Raw genomic sequence first — 7,970 nt, forward strand, 5'->3', positions numbered from 1 at the left:
ACTCTCATCATCAATAGATGAGTGATACAGTTTTTTTTTCACTTTATTTCCTGAATTGGCTTTTATTTATTTTAAAAATTTTAGCCACTATGGTAAGTGTATACTGATATCTCATTGCTTTTTACATACATTTTATAAGTAGTTGATGACAAACCAAATACATTAAATAAATATGCCGTCTCTCTCTCTCTCTCTCTATCTATCTATATATCTGGTTAAAAAAAAGAAAAACCAACTTCAAAGCACACAGGAAGACTACATAATGAACATAGTGTGAGTGCAAATGAGACTAAGACAGAGGCTCTTTAAAGGAGGCCTCACAATTCCTTCCTCCCTGAAGGCTTCTGTTGATCTCCAGTCCCTTTTTGGGTGGCAGATAAAGGTAGTAACAGGAGATGATCTTTTAACAGGAGATCCCAAAAGGGCATAGGCTTTTCTTGGGGACCATTTCACACACACCTATCACATGAGAGGATGCGATCTTTTGTCCCCCCCTCCCATCAGCCTTTGTTTCTTTTTGTAACCCCCCACCCCCAACTCTGCCTTTCCATGCAAACCTAGAGCAATACTACAACAATACCAGGATGTAGGGCAAATGTCTTCCCTTCACCTAACAGAAATTTGCCCCTCACCTGAGGAGTTTGTCTCCCCTCTTCTCCTTCCAGCTTTCCTTCTCCGGATCTCATATGCTATCCCACCACAGACAGGTTTAGCATAGCCCCTTACTCTGGTGTCCTATCCTGGAAAAGGCTTGTCCTCACCCAGGGAAAGGACATTAGTCCCAGGAGCCATGACTACCACAGAACCATCCTGAGCACCAATGTCCCATGGCAGGACTTGACTTTTGCAATTAAGTTTTACCTCATACTATGTCTGTTCCAGAATCACTTTCTTATCATAGAAAGCAAGACAGAGGAGGAAGGTGCTCACAACCCTTCCTGGGATATACTATGTTTTCCTCTAAGCTGCCATGTTATTTCCTCTGCAGCAAATCTTGGCACTGAATGCAACATTCCTATACTTTTTCCAAAATTTTATTTATAATTATCATTATTATTTATTAAATTTGCTATAGGGCACATGTGCTCATCAGAGAGAAACAGAGAGAAAGTGAGAAAGCAAGCGGCTAGATCTGGACCTGAACCACAGTTGGCAATGTGGAAGTCCAATGCCTTAACTACCACACCACCGACTGGCCTACATCCCTATACTTTTGATATAAGTATAAAGTTTGTGGGTACTTTAAAAAAATTCTTTTTATCATTATTATCATTTCCTCCCATTTTCTACAGAGCACATGTATTCACCAGACAGAGGCAGAAAGAGGGAGAGGGAAAGTGAGAAAGCAGGCCAAGTTCGGACTTGAACTGAGGTTGGCCATGTGAGAGTCCAGCACCTTAACTACCATGCCACCTGCTGGCCGATTGAGGGTATGTTTTAAAATGAGAAAACCTGTGGATTCTAACCAGTGTATTCTTGTTCACTTTGAGCCAATATAGAAATTTTGGAGGGCAGTATTGGGTGTTGAAAGGGGGCTACTGACATTTGGGAACTGTAGATTGCAGAGATGCAAAAAAATTTTTTTTCCTACAGAGACGTAAATTAACTATTATAGTTTTCTATACATGTAACATCTCTGTAAATTGAGAGAAGCTTATATGTTGCTTCATCTGGAAACCTAGAAAGGCTTACTGACTGATCTGGAAAATCACATCACTGAAGGCAATTCTATTCCTGGATTCCAGTTGGATACTAGAACACCCCTATCAGTTTACTTTGTAACTGTGCATGCCTGGAGGAAACAGAGTGAGGGGCACCCAGTTTACTGGCCAGAGCCTCTTTTCCAGGACAAGCTGCTAAATGGTGGGTAAAATTAAATGTGAGATGTTCCTTGTGTGATCTCCCATGAGTTAGGGAACACAACCAGCTGTGCCCATTGCTGTTATTGCACTGAAGTACTGTTTCTATGCCTGTGTCCATCAACAGACTCTTAGATCCTTGCTGGAAGGTTGGAAACACACTCAAGCACATCCTGTGTCCTCATAATAGAGCAGAGGACCTGCCACACAGCAGGAGACCAGTCAACACTTGTGGAATTGTAGTGGACACCAATGGTTGTATTAACAAACCTAGTCTCATAATGATAAGCAAAGCCACATGGATGTCAGTCTGCAAAGGGTGGGAGAGAAACATCACAGGTGTCTGTCTTAGGACTCAGGCAACAAAGTGAGACATCCTGCAGTACTGATCTCGGTTATGTGCTTTAGGGTCCTAAATTGATTTTTAAAAAATGTTTGCTATAGGGCATGTGTGCTCATGGGGAGGGGGCGTAAAGAGAATAAAAGAGAAATTGAAAAAAATCACCACTCGTGGGGATGGCCACACCACAATTCCTTCTCTAATTCACGTATTGGGATTTTGGGCTCTCACACATAAGTGCTCGGTGTGTTTTTCAAGCTGCCAGGTCTGGGACTCGAACTACACAGTCGGCCATGTGGGATCCAGTCACCTTTACCACCACTGGCTGACCCTAGGTCCTAGATTTAGACAGTATATTAGTCAGGGTTATGTGCATGCATAAATGTAAATAAATATATAAACATAAATACACATATGTGTTAGAGAGAGTGAGGAAGAGATGATTAACTGATTTTGAGGAATGCCTCACATAAACTCAGGGCTGGCAAGTCCAAACTTTGTGGAGCAACTTAGGGATGGCAAGAAAAACCCTGTAGAGGTCGCTGCCCACTCCACCTCACTTCTTCTCTCCTGGTGGAGCCCCGGGGGACTTGAAGTAGAAGCGGGGATCATGTTTCCACGCAAGCTTACATCGACCGCCACAACCCTGCGGGCTTCAACTGCGAAGATGAAACAGAATTTAGAAACTTTGTTTGGCTTGAAGACTGGAAAATCAGACACTACAATATTGAAGACAGGGGGAATTTAAGAAACATCCACAGCAGTCACTGGCCCAAGTGTTTTGAAAAGTATCTCAAAGATGTTAACTGTCCTTTCAAGATTCAGGATCTACAAGGAGCAATTCACTGGCTTCTCAGTTTAGCTGTTAGACTTGAATATGAAGATAATGCTGAAAAGTACAAGGACCTAGTACCTGATATAATGCAAAAAATTCTGACAATGCCACTAAAAATGCTGAGCCATTGATCAATTTGGATGTGAATAATCCTGACTTCAAGGCTGGTGTAATGGCTTTGGCTAACCTTGTTCAGATTTATTGTCATGATGATTACCTGGTAATGCTTAAGACAATTCAAATTTTGGTTCTGGAACGCCTGACACAGGATGCAGTTGCTAAAGCAAATCAAACGAAAGACGGCTTGCCTGTTGCTTTAGAAAACATATCCTTGGTTTTGATACAGGAGACACAGTTCTTAATGAAGCTGCTCAAATTCTGCACTTATTGCATATAGAAGAGCTGAGAGAGCTACAGACGAAAATTAGTGAAGCTATAGTAGCTGTTCAGGCAATTATTGCTGATCCAAAGACAGACCACAGACTGGGGAAAGTTGGAAGATGAATACTGGGATTTCAGCTTCTTACCTACTTAGTACAGTTTGGAACCATGTACTCTTCCAGCATGTGTTTGGAAATCAAATGTCATATTTTTGAGGGAGAAATCCCCCTAAATTTACTATGTTCAGAGATCTACCACTATTGGTTTTTCTTTAATAAGTTTGGGAAAGTGGATTTTCTTTTCACTGTGTATTATACATTTGTATAATTAACCTGCTTCCTCCTTTGTGGTTAGGATACATTGCCAATGCCCAGTTTTGTCATAGAGGCACTATAGACCCTTTATTTTCCTTTCAGATTTAAAGTAAATATCACATATTTATTTCCAAAAGAGAGATTGAAACAGAGCAAGAACCCCTTAATGTATTTTCTAGGGTTCCTGAAATATAAAGTCCATTTGCATTGTAATGGCCCAGAGTAAAGAGTAAGTCTTCAGACTTTGGTTATAATAATGACCAACATGGACCATGAGTGAGGGCCATTTGACTTCTAAAACTCTCACTTAAGGAAAAAAAGGTTTTCATTTCAATGTGTAAAATGTTTTATAGACTGAAAATTGCTGGTTGTGAGCTCAGAGACTCCAGGCTGAATGGCTCCAGACACCTGAAGAGGAATTTGATTATCTAAGGAATCACCAATCAAGAATGCCTATGAGATGATCACGTCCTCTTGAACCAATCACTAAACTGATCATGCGCCTGGGACCTCTGCCCCTAATTTTGCCCTTAAAAACGCATGTGGGGAACATCTCGGGGAGACCGGGTCTTTTCAGCATGAGCTTCCTGCTCTCCTTGCTATGCGCTTTGCAATAAAGCTGTACTTTCCTTCACCACACCATGTGCGTATGGCTTGATTTTATAGTGCTTGGGCAAGCGGACCTAATTTGAGTCCGGTAACAGTTTTTCGGCGACCCAGATGGGACTAAGGTCTTGCGTGGGCATCTCGCCCAAGGTACAGAGACCCTTGGCCAATGGCCACCCTTAGAACTTGTCCTGCAGCTGCCTGAGCACCTTGTCTCAGGGACAGTCCTGGGTGACTGGCCACCGACCAGGCACTGTTGACCCACGACGATTTTAGTTTTGTGGTTAAAAAAAAAAACACGGCATAGGATTAGATTTGGTAGACGTCTGGTAAGTTGTGAGACTCGTGTGTGTCGACAACAAGGCCTATCTTTCTCTGTAGATCTTTGGTGAGTTTTCCTCCGTTTGACTAAAGAGTAGCTATAAGCCCCCTTTAGACGTTTGGTTTCTGCTTTGACAGGACGTTTGTTTGGTGTGATCTCCCACTTTGAATACAGGGTCAAGAAGCCTTGAGAGACCGTTTGGAAATTTGGTAACTTGTATATTTGATTTTATGTTTTGTTTAAACCAGCCGTGAATAGGACATCGTTATGGGAAACTGAAAGAGAGCTCTATTCCATCTTGTAGCCCTTAGGGTATATTTTGTAAAATTGGGAACTTTGAACTATCATTCTAAGAAAAGAATAAAGATAACTCGTATTACATTATCTGGCCCCAATGTTCTCTAGGATCCAGGGAACAGGGAACAAAGAATGGGTGTTTACATTAGGTAAGTAACTTTCTAATCATTTTGTGAAAAAATTAAAAGTAACCTACTTAGAATTTTCGTTAGAGTTTCTGCTCAATAAATCTGTGTGAAAAAAATGTAGGCTAAAGGCAACAGCAAATGTTAATAGTCTTTAAAATGGGGAAAGGAAATTAGAAGTGTGACTCTGGCCTAGAAAGGCTAGGTTCTTTGCATTCTCTCCCCCCACCCTTTTTTAGCATAACTCCAGACCTCCTTTTCCCTTGAGTGTACAACTTCCAGTAAATTGGCTTTTCTTAAAAGAGCAGTTTGTGGGTCCCATGTGGACAGTGTAAGTGAAATGTCTGTATAGCTTTTCCTTTATCTCTGCGTGCCTTTCCTTTTCCTCTGTGTCAGTAATTTTTCAGTGAACCTTAGGGCACGTGGCTACTGTAGATTTGGCATGGTGTATAGAGTAAACCAAAGCTGCTCTGCTCTTCCCAATGTCCCACCCAAGAGAACTTAGGACCTAACAAGTCAGCAAAAATGGAAGAACTTCTTAGCAGTCAGACTCCTGCTTTCTGTGAAATTCAGTTCAATAGATCACTGTTTAGTTTCTTTTCTGGATAAAAATTAGTGGGAGAAAAGGATTTCTATAAAATAGTCCTCCAGGTATAGTAATAATAGTGTTTTTTTCTTTTCATTTTTTTCTTTTCTGAGAGGTTTTTTTTTTTTTGCCTTAAGGCACATGCACTCTCTAGAGAAAGAGACAGAGACAGTACAGAATAAAACCCCCCCCCCAATATGGCCATGCTAAATCCCTTCTTTATTCTCTTTTCGAGATCTGGGGTGCACATGCACATGAGCCTGGCAGATCTTAAAGCTGACTCAAACCACAGTGCCCCATGTGAGAGTCCATCTATGTAGTTATTGTGTCATTTGCTAGTCCCCATAGTGTTTTTCTGGCATAAGTTCTCTGCCTGTTTCTTCCCGCCTAGATATAGTCTCTATTTCTCTGTCATTTGTCCTAAGGAGGTCAAAACACAGGCCTAGTAATGCAAGAACAAGGGGGTACAGGAGTAATCAGGCCCACACTTACAGTGAGACACAGGTTCTTGTCCCACACTCAGGAAGAATTAGTCACGGACACAGAAGAGTAGCTATGGCAAAGTGGGGAGTTTATTGAGCTCCCAAGAAGGGAGAACTTCCCAAAAGTGGATTGACAAAAAAGAATTGTAATAAGGAGTTTTTCTTTGGGTCAGGAAGGGCTTAGTCCAGACCTGTTTGAGGTGGGGCTTCTGCCCCTCCTAGTGGAGAGGGGTACATACTGAGTGAGTCCAATTACTTTCCTAATTTTAGAGTGAGTGCAAAGGTCAAGAGGTTCTTTGTCTAAAAACTTTAGGATATAAAAGCCATTATCTTATCCTTTTCCTGGAAAATGGTAGTGCCTGATAAAAGCCTTTGTTTTGGGTCTAAGTCAGGATGCCTAGGTCAGTCACTGAGTAACCTCTGCTCCTAAGAGGCCTCTAATCTGTTTTTTCCCCTGTCTTTAAAAGTATTCTAAATCTTGTTTTCTTAGTTCAGTTATAACTTAGTTTAAATTCTATTCTATATTCAAAACATAGTAAAAGTGTGTGTGTGTGTGTGTATATGTATGCACACATTTGTGTATAGACATTTAGATATATTTGCTGTTTGCCTGGGTAAAAACTAATAATAATAAATATAAAAAAATTTTCTTAAAAAATCTTTGTAAATAAGTCAGCCTAATTAAAAACTAATACGCTGGCCATCCGTTTATAAAGCTTCTATTTTTCTCTTAAATCCTATTTTTTATGGCCATGTTTCAGTCGACCGAACCACTTTTCCTTAAATCTCTCACTAACTGCAATTAAGTCTTTATTTTTTTTTTATGTGTTTTTTCTCTGGTCTAAAGTCTGTACTCTTTTGCATTAAACTCATTGATCACTTTGGATTTTAGAATACCAAGTGTTACATTTATACAGTGAGTGGACATTTAATCTTTAGTTGTATGCTAATTACCATATAAAACTGGCTTTCTTTACTTTTTGTTTTCTTTACATGCTTTCATTAGAAAAAAGTCTTAAATATCTAATTCAGTCAGACAAACTGACAGCAAATAGTAATTTGTAAAGAGAAATAATTTCTTATATAAATCAAGAAACTTTTCGAGTCAGTCACCTGTCTAATTTGAGTAAATTTGTTAAGTAGTTCCTATGCTATCTGCACACTTAGGAAAATAGTACAAAAAATTTCTACAATTTTATGTTCCCTTAGCATCCACTTTGGTCAGTATTCTTTGTCTTTAAAGTGCAAATTTCCTAATCTACCTTCCGGAATTGAATAGAAGACTTGAGCTATATGTGAGCATAAACTAACTTGTTCCAAGTAGTAATGCAGTTTGACTCATACTGTTCTTTCAAACTAATGAGTTTAATAGTCTCTTGGCTAAAATTCTAAAATAAAAACTATAATTCTTTGACTCTGTATTATATGTGTATACACATATGTGTGGTATGTTGTGTTTATGTGTATGCTTATATGTAGTACCAACTTTATTTAAATGCGTGCTTATTAGTTAAAATACGCTCAAATGCTATTCAAGTTCACGTGACTTGGGTAAAAAAATCTTTAAAGCTGATTTAAAATTGTTAAATATAAATCAAAAAGTCTCAAAACTGTTAGCATATAAATCAAGGGCCCAAATGGCCTCTGTCATCAATGGCCATTCTTAGTGCCACATAGACAGTTAGGTTACAGACAAACTAAAAAAATAAGAACTCTCTTGTGTCTAGTAATTCCGTCTTTTTTTTTTTTTTTGAGAGTTTTTTTTTTCGCTATAGGGTGCTTGCGCTCGCCAGACAGACAGAGAGAGACATAGAGACAGAAAG

The 7,970-nt window shown here is 39.5% G+C and overlaps 1 pseudogene; it reads left to right on the forward strand.

Annotated features, from left to right (window-relative positions):
* The first annotated feature begins 283 nt into the window (after positions 1–283).
* On the forward strand, positions 284–3,573 carry LOC102470580 (RNA transcription, translation and transport factor protein pseudogene; annotated as a pseudogene).
* The last annotated feature ends 4,397 nt before the right edge of the window (positions 3,574–7,970 follow it).

Source organism: Tupaia chinensis, unplaced genomic scaffold (genome assembly GCF_000334495.1).
Source record: "Tupaia chinensis unplaced genomic scaffold, TupChi_1.0 Scaffold144342_1, whole genome shotgun sequence".
Taxonomy (NCBI): Eukaryota; Metazoa; Chordata; class Mammalia; order Scandentia; family Tupaiidae; genus Tupaia; species Tupaia belangeri.